Here is a 17,999-nt window from a genome sequence, read left to right on the forward strand (position 1 = left end):
GATATGTATGTTCCTGTTACCTTTTTCTTAAGTGTTTTGGGTTTGTTATTGTAGGTCGTTTCCTTTTCTTGTGTTTCCTGCCTAGAGAAGTTTCTTTAGCATTTGTTGTGAAGCTGGTTTGGTGGTGCTGAATTCTCTTAGCTTTGCTTGTCTCCATCGAATCTGAATGAGATCCTTGCTGGGTAGAGTAATCTTGGTTGTAGGTTTTTCCCTTTCATCACTTTAAATATGTCCTGCCACTCCCTTCTGGCTTGCAGAGTTTCTGCTGAAAGATCACCTGCTCACCTTATGGGGATTCCCTTGTATGTTATTTGTTGTTTTTCCCTTTCTGCTTTTAATATTTTTTCTTTGTATTTAATTTTTGGTAGTTTGATTAATATGTGTCTTGGCATGTTTCTCCTTGGATTTATCCTGTATGGGACTCTCTGCGTTTCCTGGACTTGATTAACTATTTCCTTTCCCATATTTGGGAAGTTTTCAAGTATAGTGTCTTCAAATAGTTTCTCAGCCCCTTTCTTTTACTCTTGTTCTTCTGGAACCCCTATAATTCGAATGTTGGTGTGTTTAATGTTGTCCCACAGGTCTCTGAGACTGTCCTCAATTCTTTTTATTCTTTTTTTCTTTTTCTGCTCTGTGGTAGTTATTTCCACTATTTTATCTTCAAGGTCACATATCCGTTCTTCTGCCTCAGTTATTCTGCTATTGATTCCTTCTAGAGAATTTTTAATTTCATTTCTTGTGTTGTTTATCATTGTTTGTTTGCTCTTTAGTTCTTCTAGGTCCTTGTTAAACGTTTCTTGTATTTTCTCCATTCTATTTCCAAGATTTTGGATCATCTTTACTATCATTATTCTGAATTCTTTTTCAGGTAGACTGCCTATTTCCTCTTCATTTGTTTGGTCTGGTGTTTTTTTGCCTTGCTCCTTCATCTGTTGTGTGTTTCTCTGTCTTCTCATTTTGCTTCACTTTCTGTGTTTTGGGTCTCCTTTTCGCAGGCTGTAGGTTCGTAGTTCCCGTTGTTTTTCTTGTCTTCCCACCAGTGGCTAAAGCTGGTTCAGTGGGTTGTGTAGGCTTCCTGGTGGAGGCGACTAGTGCCTGTATTCTGGTGGATGAAGCTGGATATTGTCTTTCTGGTGGGCATGTCTGCGTGTGGTGTTGTGTTTCGGGGTGTCTGTGACGTTATTATGATTTTAGGCAGCCTCTCTGCTAATGGGTGGGGTTGTGTTCCTTTCTTGCTAGTTGTTTGGCATAGGGTGTCCAGCACTGTAGCTTGCTGGTTGTTGAGTGGAGCTGGGTCTTGGTGTTGAGATGGAGATCTCTGGGAGATTTTTGCCATTTGATATTACGTGTAGTTGAGAGGTCTCTGGTGGACCAGTATCTTGAACTCGGATCTCCCACCTCAGAGGCACAGGCCTGATGCCCGGCTGGAGCACAGGAGTCTGTCATCCACATGGCTCAGAATAAATGGGAGGAAAAAAAGAAATTAAGATGGAAAATATAAATTAAAATAAAATAAAGTTATTAAAATAAAAAATAATTATTAAAAATCAAAAAATTAAGAAAGTAATAAAAAGAATGAAACAAGAAAGAAGAGAGCAACCAAACCAAAAAAGAAATCCACCAATGATAACAAGCGCTAAAAACTATACTAAAAAAAAAAAAAAAAAAAAAAGGACAGACAAAATGACACAGAGAAGCATACACATACACATTCACAAAGAGAGAAAAAGGGAAAAAAATACATATATATATTGTTGCTCACAACGTCCACCGCCTGATTTGTTGTTTATTCAGGTATTCCACAGATGCAGGGTACATCAAGTTGATTGTGGAGATTTAATCCGCTGCTCCTGAGGCTGCTGGGATAGATTTCCCTTTCTCTTCTTCGTTCACACAGCTCCTGGGGTTCAGCTTTGGATTTGGCCCTGCCTTTCGGTGTAGGTGGCCTGAGGGCATCTGTTCTTCCCTCGGACAGGATGGGGTTAAAGGAGCAGCTGATTCCGGGGCTCTGACTCACTCAGCCCTGGGGGAGGGAGGGGTACGGAGGAGGCGGGGCGAGCCTGCAGCGGCAGAGGACGGTGTGACGTTGCAGCAGCGTGAGGTGCGCCGTGCTTTCTCCCGGGGAAGTTGTCCCCGGATCACGGGACCCTGGCAGTGGTGGGCTGCACAGGCTCCCAGGAGGGGACGTGTGGATAGTGACCTGTGCTTGCACACAAGCTTCTTGATGGCGGCAGCAGCAGCCTTAGCGTCTCATGCCTGTCTCTGAGGTCCGTGCTGATAGCCACGACTCGTGCCGTCTCTGGAGCTCCTTTAAGCGGCGCTCTTAAACCCCTCTCCTTGCGCACCAGGAAACAAAGAGGCAAGAAAAAGTCTCTTGTCTCTTCAGCAGCCCCAGACTTTTTGCTGGACTCCCTCCCGGCTAGCTGTGGCGCACTAGCCCCTTCAGGCTGTGTTCACGCAGCCAACCCCAGTCCTCTCCCTGGGATCTGAACTCTGAAGCCCGAGCCTCAGCTCCCAGCCCTGCCCTCCCCGGCGGGTGAGCAGACAAGCCTCTCGGGCTGGTGAGTGCTGCTCGGTGCCGATCCTCTGTGCGGGAATCTCTCCACTTTGCCCTCCGCACCCCTGTTGCTGCACTCTCCTCTGTGGCTCCGAAGCTTCCCCCCTCCGCCCCCCACAGTCTCCACCTGCGAAAGGGCTTCCTAGTGTGTGGAAACCTTTCCTCCTTCACTGCTCCCTCCCACTGGTGCAGGTCCTGTCCCTATTCTTTTGTCTCTGTTTTCTTTTTTCTTTTGCCGTGCCCAGGTATGTGGGGAGTTTCTTGCCTTTTGGGAGGTCTGAGGTCTTCTGCCAGCATTCAGTCGGTGTTTTGTAGGGGTTGTTCCACATGTAGATGTATTTCTGATGTATTTGTGGGGAGGAAGGTGATCTCCGCCTCTTACTCTTCCGCCATCTTGAAGCTCCTGAGGGTGTTGTTTTTCTTTCTTGACACCATCCTGAAAAGTTTTAGGAGTTTCTTTAAATTTCCTCTTTCCTTCCCTTCTGGATTGTGTATATGAATATCATTTTATAGCTCCATCATTGTTATAAATATATACAGGAAACATATATTTATAGGGAACACTTTGTATTTACATTAATATATTGAAAGCTTTCTGATCCAAGCAATTGTGTTTTATCAACTTATTTTCTCCTACTTATATCCATTATAGGTTTTGGAATCAATATCAGATATTGAATATCTGTCGAATTAATGATTGGCCTGAATATCCTTCTGGGAAGAAGTGTTCCATTATTAGCTGTATGAGGTAATGCTTAATTTGTTTTAAATTATGCTTTCAAGTTTTAAAGCATAGTCCTTTAACCCAGTATTTCCAGATTGGTGAGCATACCTTATAGATACCATTTATGTGTTTTTAGAAAACCCATAAATGTCTGAATATATCTGGAATTGATCAGATTATAATTTCTCCATTAAGAGAAATGGGCAAAGACTGAGTGTGGTTGCTGAAAAATAGAGTTGCATGTGTAGACTTGAATTTGCAATTTGAGAGATGTGCACCCTGAGGGCAAATTGTGGTATCTGCATTCTATGAACTTACTAAATATTTGAAACAATCAATTGCATGTGTATGAAACAATTCTTAGACTTAGCTGATATGTGGCTAAACAATCAGAAGAATGGTACAGATAGTAAGTGCCATAAGAGTTCAAACACTATGGTCTGGAGGGGGTGAGAAAAATTTCACTGAAGGAAGTGGGACCTGAGAAAAGTTGTGAAAAATGCTTGGAAACTGATGCAACATTATATGGTTCAAAGTCCTGGGATGCTGCTACCAGCCTGTGCTGGTATCACACTGTCCCTAGCCTTGGGGAGCTGTTGACTATGTATGGTCTCATTAGTCCAAACCTTGTGGGACACCTATCTAATAACCTTCCATACCATCAAGGGTAGTATTTTTGTACCAGATTAATAGTTCTGGTTGCTCTTCCTCCAAGAAATGGATCAATGCTATCATATGTCATATCCCTGTTTAGCACCATCATAACTAAAAATTTGATTTCAAGAGTACTCATCTTCACAGAAACTCTCATCCTTGTACTGTTCTGTCCAACCCTTAATCTGATCCTCCTACTCCCATCCTATTTCCCTTTAGAGCCCTTGTTCTTTTTTAAAAAATTTATTTATTTTTGGCTGTGTTGGGTCTTCGTTTCTGTGCGAGGGCTTTCTCTAGTTGCGGCAAGCAGGGACCACTCTTCATCGCGGTGCGCGGGCCTCTCACTATCGCGGCCTCTCCTGTTGCGGAGCACAGGCTCCAGACGCGCAGGCTCAGTAGTTGTGGCTCACAGGCCTAGTTGCTCCGTGGCATGTGGGATCTTCCCAGACCAGGGCTCGAACCCGTGTCCCCTGAATTAGCAGGCAGATTCTCAACCGCTGCGCCACCAGGGAAGCCCCTAGAGCCCTTGTTCGTCATCAGAAAACTACCCTATATGTTCCAACTCTTCTAGGAACATTCTCTTAGATTTTCACCTTAACAAAAATTGCTTGTCCCTTTATAACTGTTAGCTTTAATGTGGCCCTCTCAAGTAAAAGCTGCTTGTTCTTTCTCACACTGATTAAATGAGGTATAAGATAATGAAATAAAAATTCAAATTTTAAGGCAAAACAAGAAAAACTTAAACATAAAATTTTTCTTTGCCCTTTGGACCTCCTCTCTCCCCTCCAGTGTGCATTGTGCAACTGCATTATGTGTTGACTAGACCGCCCAGTGGCAGAAGTACCTGCTCAACCATAAAGATCAATTTTTCTCCTGCTGCTGCCAGCCATATAACTCCCTAGAATATAACATTCCTTTCTAAATTCTGTAAGGGGTCACGATGACCCACCACTCACCTTGTACGTGCAGATATCTTTGGTGAACTTTATGGATAGTGCTAATATATCATTTCCTTTAAAGATAGTGATTGGTGCAGAGCAGACTGGTCAGAAGACCTGGGGAGATACTGTGCTGCACCTAGTGGAAGTTCTTAACTTAAATACTTATGACCTTATTAATGTTACTAGCTGTATTACTTGTATTCTGCCCATTTTACAAGATTATTGTTTCTTGCATTACTAAATGTATGTTGGACCTTCAGATAAAATTAATGATGATTAGGTCACTTGAAATGATTGACCAAATATATAGTGCTATGAGATCAATCAGTCACGAAATGCCTCCGAAACATTTGTTGAAATTAAGACTGAAAAGGGAAGGGATTGTAAAATGAAGAATGTTGCCCACCATCCAGTTCTACAAGAATCAAGCCATTAGCCACTATAGTCACTGATGTATGATACACCCTGAAAGGAATTCAGGGTGAAGGTTAGAATGAGGCACTTTGTGCTCTGGGAAAACTTGCAGAACTGGCCCTCAGATAGTTAGAAATTTTTAGGAGAAAATTTTATGAACCCAGTTTCTTGCATCTTCCCATACTTAGAAAAGCACTAAAACCATTAACTAAGATGTCTGTTCCTCATGACTAGCAGCAACCTTCTACTGAGATGTGTGTTCGACTGCACACAGCCTTTTTGCCAAAATCACATACATAACTAGCCTCCCCCCTTACCTCATCAAAACATTTCTCAGAGCTCTCTGAGAGATTGTCTCCCAGGTTATAATCCTCAGGTTGGCTTGAATAAAATTTTCCATTTCTTTCTCAGATTGACTGTTGATTAATTTTTCATTGACAAGGAGGTTGGATTGGTGTTTTCTTTGATTTTTTTTTCCCCTACTAGCTCTTCATTCTTCTCCCTCCTGCAAATGCCTACTACTACTCTTGAGGTTCATGCCACCAAATTATATCCCTCTTCCATATTTTTTTGTCATTGTTGTCTATTTACCTACTTATTAAAGCCCTTTTATTTAAGAATATAGATTCCTAAATTCTGTGTATTTCTTTGTGACTTCAGAACCACATAAATAAATCATCCAAAATGATGGCTTTTTGGTGCTTTGGTTTTCTCGTCTTCAAATTTCTTTTTATTTCTCTTGTCCAGCCACTTTCATACTGGGTTTTTTCAGAAAATATACCACTTCTGAAATCTTGGTTTTCAATAACCCATTCACCCATAACCACTATCTACTTTTCTGGAACATTTATTCAAGTATCTCTACTGCCAAAATTTTTCAAGTACATCAAGACTGTAATCCCTACTCACATCTTTTTAGTGGTCCACTCCAAGGTTCATTCTTTTCTCCTATTCAGCCTACTTTGTGTCTTTATTCTAATTACTTTGTTGCAATTTTCTTCAATTCCTTGTGCCTCTGTTCTTCCATTTCATTTACCTTGCAAAATGCTGCCATTTGCTTTTGTGACTGAACTTCAGTTGAGAATATTTGCTCAAGAAAGATCACATGGCTCTGTGATTTAAAATATCAAACTTCCACTCAATACTATTCATTGACTCTGCCATTTTCTTCTAATGGGATCATGTTTCCACTTTCAAGATAAAACTTCCCTCTCCAAACCACCTATAACTTCTCCTTCACTGTTACTCTCAATGGATCATTGTGCTGTTTCATTTCTTCCCCTTTTCATTTTCACCGAAACCCACGGTTACCGGATTTCCAGGCCCACCATTCTGTGCCCAGCATTCCACTGAAATCTTAGCTGGATCAACAATAACCTTCCACTGTCTACATCTTGCTCAATTTCCCATAGATGGATAATTCCTTTTTTTTCCCCCTCACCTTTCTCCTTTGGCTTCTGCTTCACGACCTATTGATTTTCTTTAACTTAATGGTACCTTGTTTGTTTCCTCTGCTGGCTACTCCTCCTCTATTAGACCTTTAAATGGCCCAGGTTTCCTAATTCTGGGTCCTAGATCTTCTTTGTGTTTTCAACATACTTTTTCTAAGTGATCTCATCATTTGACATAGATATGAATTCAATATTTATTCTGATGACTTTCAAATGTTTATATTTATCCCTGAGCTCTTGACTTGTATTTCAAACGGCTTATCTGACATCACAATTGGATGCTTCACATACCTCTCAAGCATATCCTATTAGGAAGCAGAAACTCATGATTTTCCATTCTAAATCTCCTCCTTAAACTCCTCTCTTTCTTTGACACCTTAGCAAATAACATCAAAATCCATCTAGTTGTCTCTTCTGGAAGCAAAAGAGTAATTTGTTATTTCTTTCTTTTTCTTGTTATACCAATCTGTCAGTAATTTCTGTTGATTGTATCCCCAAATTATTCTCCAAATCTGTCTACTTCTCTTCATCTCCACTTACCTATCTCAGTTCAGATCGCTATACTTTTTTTGTCTTAAATATAGCTTACTAACTTTTTTTTTTATGTCTATTATTGTTCCCTTCAAATCATTCCCTACAAAGAAGCAAGCATGATTTTTAATTAAATCTAATCATGCCATTCCTGTGCTTAACACCCATCAATGACTTCTAATTATACTAAGAATATAATGCAGACTTCTTTCCATGACCTACAGAATCACACATGCTCTGGTCCCTGCCTACTCTTCAAATCCATTGCAAGCCACTGTCCTAATAGTTCACTATGTTATTGACATTCCAGTCGTTTAAAAATTTAATGAGCCCATCAAGGTTTTTCCCATCCAGATTTATTTGTAATCCTTGTTGCATCAGTATGAAAATCTTTCTGTAGGATTCAATTTCAATGCCATAAAAATTGCATCTTTGTCTTCCTCATTCCTTATTGATTTCCCAGCACCTAGAATGGTGCCTGTCACACAGTAGGTGTTCAATAAGCATTTACTGAATTAAATACATGAATACATTTCATCCCTAAGGTTTTAGCTGAAATTTCCACTCCTCAGATTGGCTTTTGCTAAATACTGTTTCTGAGGTAGCTCCTACTCCAGATTAAATTACATTTCATCCGCCCCTTACCATTGTCATAGTATCCCATAACATTTTAATTTTCTTCCTAGCAGTTTTTATAATCTGCAGTTATCTTGCTTATTTATTTACTTGCTCGATTATTATCTGTGTCCTCTAGTAGAATACAAAATCAGTGAGGGCATCTTCTGGCTTGTGTATCACTGAAACGTCAGTGCCAAGCACAGTATCTGCGCACAATAAACCTGTACAAAACCCCCCAGGAAATATTATAAAACAAATTAAAATATAAGGAAATAAACAAAAAGAGCAATATGAAAAGATTTCTGAGAAAAAGATGAGGGAAGATGAAGGCAGACTATGATAAACACAGTTTAGTGAAAGTAAATATAAAGAATCTGTTGTTTACCCCATTAAGATTACTTATAAAAATGCCAAATTGCACAGGTTCTTTTATTACTCATCTGGAGAGTACAATTTGTTCTTCCCCTTTAGTTTTCCTCCTTTTTCTGAGCCAATTTCTTATCCATGATAAATGTTCTCCCAACCCCTAGTCATGCTGGTTGAAATTTTTTTTTCCAGTCTTTGATGTGGAAAATTTTCAGTGGCTTTGGAAATTTAAATAGTTTAGTCAGACTTTGTTTTTTTTTTTTTTCTCTGCTAAACCAGGAATATATTCCTCCTCCAATAGGATTTTATCTAGATGTTTAGTAATCCTGCCTTTTATGCATGCCTGAACTTAACTCATAGCTGTCCCTATTCTGTTTTATGGTTGTCTGTCTTTTCTACAAAAAAATATTGTCTACCATGGTTTTGAGTTTTTAATTTAAGATATCCATTCATCGAAAAGTGCACAAAATATGAATATAGAGATCAATGATTAGCCACCTTTCAGATCAAGAAATTAAAAATTACCAGCACCACAAAAGACCTATTTTTAATGCACTCCCAATTTCTATCATTTCCCTCCTCCACTATAGTTTGGTTTGATTTAAAATTCACACAAATAGAATCGTAAAATATGTATTTTTTTTTATGCCTGGCATCTTTCTTGCAACATTATGTCTCAAAGATTCATTCATGTTGTTATGAGTAGCAGTATTTCATTCTTTATCATTGCTGTTTTTTGTTACACTGGACAAGGTTATCACAGTTTATCTATCCATTTCATTATTGATGGCAATTGGGGTTGTTTCCAGTTTTTGGCTCTTATGAATAATGCTGAAAATTCTTCTACATACCTCTTGAGATACATGTGCAAGCATTTCTTTGGGGAAAGTCCTGCTAATGGAATTGCTGTCTTATAGGGTATGTATATGTTCAGTTTTAGAAGATACTGCTTAATAGATTTCCAAATTCTTTGTATTGATTTAACATTAACCAACAGAATATGAGAATTCCACTGTTTCATGTTCTTGCATCTCTTGATACAGAAAGTCCTTTTGATTTTAACCATTCTAGTGGGTATGCAGTAGTATTTTATTGTGCTATAATTTTCCAGGTGACTAGTTCTGTTCCACACTTTTTCATAGATTTATTGGTCATTTGGATATGTCTCTTGCCCATTTTTCTTTTGGGTTGTGTGTTTGTTCCTTATTGATTTTTGTATGTATGTTTTATTTATCCTGAATATAAGCCCCTTCTCAGTCATATGTGTAGCAATATTTTGCTCATTTTTTTGACTTGTTTTTTTAACTTTCTTAATGCCATCTTTTGATGAACACAATTGCTACATATTAAAGTAGTTTAAATGATCATACCTCCCCCTTATTGTTAGAACTTTTTGCTTCTTTTGTAAGAAATGAGCTACCTAACTCAAGGTTGTGAATACATGATTTTGTATTATCTTATCAAACTGTATTGCTCTCCTTTTCATATCTAGGTCTACTCTCTATCTGGAATTGTCTTTGTATGTGAGATATGGGTAACATTCATTTTTTTCCTTGTGGGTATACAATTAAACCAACACCATTTATGGTAAAGCCCATCCTTTATTCACTGTGTTTTAGGGCTACTTTGCCATAAGTCAAGTGAGTATACTTATGGACTCTCTGTTCCATTACACTGGTCTATTTTTCTATCCTTATGCCAACAAAACACTGCCTTAATTATTGCAGCTTTATAATGTCTTGATTTCAGTAAAACAGATCCCACCTTATTTTCCTTCAAGAGTGCTTTTGCTATTCTTTTTTCTTTTTTTATAAAGACTATATTTTTTTAGAGCAGTTTTAGGTTTACAATAAAATTGAGAGGAAAATACTAAGATTTTTCATATATTCCCTGCCTCCACACATGCATAGCCTCTCCCATTATCAACATCACTCACCAGAGAGGTAAACTTTTTACTAAGAAGGAACTTACAGTGACTCATCATAATCATCCAAAGTCCATCGTTTACCTTAGGGTTCATTTTTGGTGTTGTACATTCCATGGATTTGGGCAAATGCATAATGACATATATTTATCATTATAATGTCATACAAAGTATTTTCACTGCCTTAAAAATTCTCTGTGTTCTGCTTATTCACCTCTTCTTTCCCTTTTCCACCCTTGGCAACAACTGATCTTTTTATTGTCTCCACAGTTTTGCTTTTCAAGAATGTAATATCGTTGAAATCATACAGTACATAGCTTTCTCAGACTGGCTCCTTTCACTTAGTAATATGCATTTAACATTCTTCCATGGTTTTTCATAGCTTGGCAGCTTATTACTTTTTAACACTGAACAGTATTCTATTATCTGAATATACCACAGTTTATTCACTCACCTGCTGAAGGGCAATCTTGGTTGCTTTCAAGTTTTGTCAATTGGGAATAAAGCTGCTATAAACATCCATGTGCAAGTTTTGGTGTTTTTCACTCCTTTCAGTAAATACCAAGGAGAATGATCACTGGATTGTATGAAAAGAGTATGTTTAGTTTTGTAAGAAACCATCAAACTGTCTTCCAAAATGGCTGCACCATTTTGCAATCCCACCAGCAATGCATGGAGAGAGTTCCTGTTGTTTTGCATCCTCACCAGCATTTGGTGTTGTCTGTGTTCTGGATTTTGGCCATTTTAATTTATGTATAGTGATATCACTGTTTTAATTTGCATTTTCCTAATGACATGTGATGTGGAGGATCTTTTCATATGCTTCTTTGCCATCTGTATATCTTCCTTGATGATGAGGTGACTGTTAAGATCTTTGGCCCATTTTTTACTTGGGCTGTTTGACCTTTGGCTGTTCTTAGCCCTTTGTGTTTTCTTATAAATTTTAGAATCAGTTTGTCTAGCTCCACAAAAAAACAAAAACAAAGAACCTGTTGAGATTCTGACTGGGATTACATTGACTTTATAAATCTATTTGGGGAAGTTAACTTCTTTATAACATTGACTCCTCTAATATATAATCACAACATTTCTTTTCATTTTTGTAGCTCTTTTAAAATTTACATATAAGATTTATAATATTCTATGTGGAAATGTTGCACATATTTTGTACATTTATTTTGAGTATTGATATTATTTGGTGCTATGTAAAGAGCATCTTTCCATATTTTTTTAAAATTATGTGGTTGTTTCTATTTAAAAGTAAATACAACTATTTCCTGATGGCTAAAACATCTCTTTTTGAAAATACAATGGTAGGCAACTGAGGGACTATGTAGAGAATAAAGGTAATGCTGAATATTTAAAGGTAAAATTCACATAGTTTTTGATGTTACTTGTGAATCATTCATTCATTCATTCATTCAAACCTTGATGAATACCTTCCATTTACCAGATACCATGAGATTCATGAGGGACATAAAATGGTCCCAAATACAATGTAACAATTCTGTAAAAGAGGCATGTATAGTACTGTACACATGCCTCTTTTACAGAATATATATATTTTATATATATATTTATATATACGTATATATAAATATATATTTTATATTTTATATATATTTGATGTTCTCTCTCTATATATATATTCTCTCTCTACATATATATACATTATGACATGTATATAAATTTTCTTTTTTCATGTGTATCATCTAATTTAATCCCTTTGACAGTCTTGTGAATTTAGTTTTATTAATTCTTGTGGTTGGAATGGAAACTCATACAGGATAGATAATCTCTCCTTAGGTCCCACAAGTTATAATTATAATGGGGCTGGTACTCAAACTCAGGTCCTGGTCTCTGAGGGAGGAGCCCATTCCCCTGTATCATAAACTTTCCCTGGCACTGAAGTCCCACCAGTCTATAAGGTGCAGGGTTCCCAGGGGAAGCATTCTGATAAATAGAGGTCAATGATGAGATCAGCATGCATTCCCCTGAAATGTAAACTCCATGAGAGCATGTGCATAGTAGATGACATGGCAAGGGAATGGCCTGCACAAATGAAATGATTACAGGCATCTCTTTGATCTTTAATGGTAAGTTTAGTTTTCTAAGTTGTTTTTCTCCAGTTTCCAAGCTAGGATCTGAGTCACACCACAATAAAGCAGTTGAAAGCACATTTTAGCTCAGACTTAAAGATCCTGAAAATAATCATAACAATTTTGAAAGCAGAAAGTGAATCATTTTTAGATATCACTTTATTCAAGTCATTTGCTGTAACTCCTTGTCATATATAATTCACTGGCTCATCAATTCACCTTCTGACCCTCAATAAATTTGAGAAACTTATAAAAATGTGTAATTCTCATTTGAAAGGTGTATTGGACTGTATCCTCATGCCTATATCACTAGTACTTTGTCAAAACCTTGGGGATGTGAGTTATCTGTTTCAAATCAATGGAGTAATTTTAGATATAATTTACTTAATTTCTTCTGTTAGTTACATATAACATGACAACAGTAATTGTAAATTTAATTCAGAATTTTAATTTAATTTACAAATGTGTTATAGAATCATAGAAGTGGAATATTTTTCATATGCAAGTATGAATTTTCTAGGTTTTCTATTCTGTTTTAGAGGGCTGTTTATTTCTGCTCCAGTAATACAAAATTACCCTAATCATTATAACTTTCTGCATTTTTAAGAACCGAGGTAAAATTAACATAACATAAAATTAATAATTTTAGGATATACAAATTAACCACATTTATTACATTCACTATATTGTGTAATCATAATCTCTATCTAACTCCAAAACATTTTCATCACTCCAAAAGAAAATCCCATACCCATTAATAGGTCAGTCCCCAAGCCCCCTATCTCCAGACCCTGGAACAATCAATTTGCTTTCTGCCTCTATGGATTTACCTATTCTGTATATTTCATATACATGGAGTCATGTAATAGGTGACCTTTGTGTCTGGCTTCTTTCACTTAACACATTGTTTTCAAGGTTCATCCATATTGTAGCCTATGTCAATACTTCACTCCTTCTTATGGTTGAATAATATTCACTGTACAGCTGTACCACATTTATTTATTCATTCATCACTTGATGAACACTTGGATTGTTTCCACCATTTGGCTACTGTGAAGTGCTGCAATGAATAAAATATTCTTTAAAGGTTACTTATTTTTTATCTCTCACCCACTGCACCATTACCAACACTGGTTATATATACACAATATGAGTTTGATGAGGGTACCTCATAAAAGAAGCTATATTCCAATATTAGTCAGCAGTAATTGTTGGATAATTTCTATATCTAGCCAAAAATTTGTGTTATCTAATTCCATTAAAATCACTTTAAAATGTATATGCTTATAAATCACTCAAAGGAGAAACTGAAAAAACATGCTTGGTATGATGCTTAGAAGAAACTGAATAAAACATGCTTAGCTGCATATGATCATATTTAAAAAAAATAATCAATTTATCTAATATTTTTTAATTAACTAAAAAATGCTTTAACTCCTTTTTACTTTAATGGGAAATCCTTAATTTATGCAACTCTATGAACCTTGATTTCACTCACTTGGTAATTCCTAGAAATTTCTCCTCCTCAGACTATTCCCTGCATTCACAGGGATTTTTTTATTTTTTTATTTATTTTTTATTTTTTATTTTTATTTTTTTAAATTAAATACCATATATATATATTTTAATTAATTTATTTATTTTTGGCTGTGTTGGGTCTTCATTTCTGTGCACGGGCTTTCTCTAGTTGTGGCAAGTGGGGGCCACTCTTCATCGCGGTGCGCGGGCCTCTCACTATCGCGGCGTCTCTTGTTGCGGAGCACAGGCTCCAGACGCGCAGGCTCAGTAGTTGTGGCTCACGGGCCTAGTTGCTCCGCGGCATGTGGGATCTTCCCAGACCAGGGCTCGAACCCGTGTCCCCTGCATTGGCAGGCAGATTCTCAACCACTGCGCCACCAGGGAAGCCCGATTTTTTTATTTTTGATATTTTGCAAGAATTTTTGAAAGCTATCTTTTTACTTAGAGCTGAAAATTCTAAAGTATTCCCTTGGGGATTCAAATTTTGTTTGTGTGGAAAAAGAGGAGACCAGGAGGAAAGAACCAATTCTAACAGTATTGCAGAAAGGCTACTGTTTAATGCTCCTGTCCTCTAAAAATAAATGTAAATGTCAAAACTACCAATTTTTTTTTGCACTTTAACCTTGAATGCATCACATCCTATCAGTCACTCATTGACATTATTTGTCATCCTAGAACATTTCATAATATCACTTATGTCTGAGCCACTTCCACTAGTAAGGATTTTAGATGGACATGGATATGTAATAAATCGAAGTTTTACTCTCAGGTGAATTTACATTTTCTTGGCTATAGATAAGCAGTAACTGAGGTGAAAAGCTGTCTCTTCTTACCCTCTTTGGATGTAATGCCCCTGCAAGTGTCTCTTTGCCACCTCTGTACTATTGATGGTGTCATTAGCTCAGTCTCAAGAGGGACAAAGCATTTTATACATGGAACAGAAATGCTTTTATACTGCTAGATGTTTTCCGGGATTTCAAACACTGCCAGTTTTATGAAAGATGGATGCCTACACAGTGTAGGGACATTAATTGAAGTTTATTCAAAGCACCCATTGTGAGAAGCTTGGTTTTTAAAAAATACCTTTATTTTCTTTTACTAGACTTCATTACGAAGGTTTCTTGCTTTATCTTCATTACTTTTCTAGGCTTGTCTATATTTGCACTTTGGCCAAAGCAAAAGATGAGTTCCAAGTTGTAAGCAAACATCCAATAGGCAGGACTAAAATTACTTGCAAGGTAGCCTTTTGGAAAACAGTCCTTCTATTACAGACTGTTTGTGTACCCCAAACTCATGTTGAAACCCTACCCTCCCTCCTCATGTCATGGTATTAGGAGGTAAGGCTTTTGGGAGGCAATTAGGGTTAGATGAGGACATGAGGATAGAGCCCTCATGAATGGGATTAGCACACTTACAAGAGTCACAAAAGAGCTTGCTTCCCCTCTCTGCTCTCTACCATGTGAGAATGCAAGGAGAAGTTGGCTATCAACAACACAGAAGATGGCTCTCACCAGAACCTGACCATGCTGGCTCCCTGATCTCAGACTTTCAGCCTCCAGAACTGCAAGAAATAAACTTCTGTTGTTTATAAGCCACCCAGCATATAGTGCATTTGTCATAGCAGCCAGAATGGACTAAGACTTTGCTTTCCACTTAGAGTCTCTTATTTTATGACTATTGTTGCTAAAACCAAAAGAATGTTCTTAATAAGCCATTCAGTGCATTTAAAGGGCAGTGTTATTTATCTATTTCTTCTCATGTTTGAAATTGTCTTATGTCTTCTTTGGTCAACATAAATCAGGTTAGTGTTCTGTGGCCTGGGTGTAGACATGATACATACCTCCTGTGGTACACACAGGATAAGGGTCTGTACATGCTGCAGGGTTCTAGAAAGGGATAAGTCACTATGGATGAGTCCCTTCCATCCTCATGCTACAGATGTAAAATGAGATGAAGTGACTTGCCTGAGGTCAGGAGTATACCCAAAGTCAATATTGGCAGAACAAAGTATCTACAGATCCCAAAGTAATGTTTTTTCACACAGTATTTTTGATGTAAAGCTGTAAAGAATTGTACAGGGGATGGCAGGGGCAGATGACATCAATCTTGATATGATTCTCCACTTACATGACAGTTGACTCCACCAAGAAATAAAGAGTGGTACTTGTTTTCCTATTAAAAATTGCGTAAACTGCAACTTTTTAAATAGTCTAGTTTTTTCTTATAATCAAATTCCTCTGTCTAATAATTGTAGAAAAGAAAGGTGAAGATGTACAGTAACTTTTATAAAATAAGCAGTGATAACAATTTGATAAATGTATTTTGGATTTCATTTAAGCGTTACTCTGTTAGATAATATATAACAACAAGAAGAGTAGAATAAACCATCTAGGTTGAAAACTGTAGGAGAAAGAGACAGTTGGAAGCTTGTACAGTAAATGAAAATATTGTACTAGAAGAGTTTGATTTTTGCATGCATGGTGGCAGGCAATTAATTTCTTGGCTGTGTTAACTCATGTTTTTTAATTCAAAGCTAAATATCTTGCATTTGAAAGAATGCTTAAAAATGCAATTTATAGATAAGTCTATTTAGAATACAGTAAACTGAGGGCATCGGGTAAGTAGAGTTATGAAAAAATCTATGCTTGTAAACACCATGACTTCTTTCCCTGCTCTCAACTCTCTTCCTATCCCTAATGCATCTCTTAGGGGACTTCTTTTTCAAGCAATCATTTAATGAGGGGTTACTATGTGCCAGGTATTATACTAGGTGATTTACAGATTATTACGTTTAATTCTCAAAACAACCCTGTGAGTGAAGGTTAACTGGAACTGCTGTGAAACCTTTTTTGATGTGGAACTCACTCTGAATTGACAACTCAAACCTGGCATATTTTGTTCCAGAATTCAAAAAGACCCACCAAGCACTGTGTCTCTTTCTTTGTGGTAAGTGAGAGGGTATAGCAAGTTTCTCTCACTTTCTAAGTGATATCCTGACATTTCCTAGACATGACCTCTGAAACTCCTCCAGTTTATCTTCCACCCTCTGATGTGCATGGGTCTTATTAAGGCATCTAGGGTTCTTCATTCCTGATCCTAAGCTGCATTTACTATAACACTGTCAATATAATAAACAATCCAGCATGACATTCTATGGCATATAAAGACTATAGGGACTCTATGATGAGAGAGGGCCTGAGGCAAAATGGTAAAGATACACTTTGTCTCGGAGAAGCTAACTACTTCTGATTATCTTTTTAGATTTTTTAAAAATGAGCTAAGCCAATAGTTGTATACTAGTACTGGGGACTGTAGCGATTTTTCCTTATATGGAGCTGCAGATTAAGTTTGTGATAAGGCTCGGTCACTTTCCAAGACTTATCAAGCTTTGCACCAGCCAAACAGGCTATTGAAATGGACATATGGTATGAATCAATTCTCCTGCATCTAGAACATCTTTTGTTATGGACGTAATGTTTTCAGTTTACCCAGGCAGTGGTATCACTTTTAGAATTGCTGTATTTTGAGGAGGGTGGGGAAGAAAGGGTGAGGGGAGGGGAAGTTTACTGAAAGCAGAGAGAATATCTGTATGGAGAGGGCCACTGGACAGAAGCTGTGACATTCAGAGGAGGTGGAGCCAACTCTCAGCCTCCAGCAAGGAGGGACCTAGGAAAAAACACAAATGCCCTGAACTCATCCTTCTCTACCCTCTCAAATGTGCTGATGCCTCCTATTGGCCAAACCACCCAGAAGCCAGAGGGGGCTGCAGCTATCAGTGCGTGCCACAGAGATCAGCCTCTGGGAGAACAAGCAGAATAAATAAGGATGAGAGTATGATGGGTGGGAATACTGATTACTGAAAATAGCCAAAATACAGACCTTTCACAATTTAAGTACATTGCTCCTAGTTGTGAGAGGGAAATGAACAAGGCTGTAAAATTATGAAGTTTACAGCATCTTACACATTTCTTTCAAGCATGAATCTTGGTCTACATTTTACTGACTCTGTTCTTGCATGTCACTGGAAGCTCAGTTGAACTTCTGTGCCCAGTTCTGAATTCCTGTACTTGGGATCACCCCTTCCAACCTTCTTTGTTTAAAGCTGGTCATTTGAACCACTTCCTACAGAACGGCTACATTTTCAGGCATCTAGATCTGAAGATGCAAAATAAGTAAATAAAATAAAACAAAATAAAAATGCT

At 37.5% G+C, this 17,999-nt stretch overlaps 1 protein-coding gene across 1 annotated transcript in view; it reads left to right on the forward strand.

Annotated features, from left to right (window-relative positions):
- The first annotated feature begins 2,086 nt into the window (after window positions 1-2,086).
- Window positions 2,087-17,999, forward strand: part of UGT8 (UDP glycosyltransferase 8) — a 513,963-nt gene continuing 498,050 nt past the window's right edge. The window contains exons 1-2 of the mRNA XM_057547075.1: window positions 2,087-2,561; window positions 3,210-3,305. The gene's annotated coding sequence lies outside the window, so the exon portion shown is untranslated. The remainder of the gene's footprint in view (window positions 2,562-3,209; window positions 3,306-17,999) is intronic.

The sequence above is a fragment of the Balaenoptera acutorostrata genome, chromosome 5 (assembly GCF_949987535.1).
Source record: "Balaenoptera acutorostrata chromosome 5, mBalAcu1.1, whole genome shotgun sequence".
Classification (NCBI taxonomy): Eukaryota; Metazoa; Chordata; class Mammalia; order Artiodactyla; family Balaenopteridae; genus Balaenoptera; species Balaenoptera acutorostrata.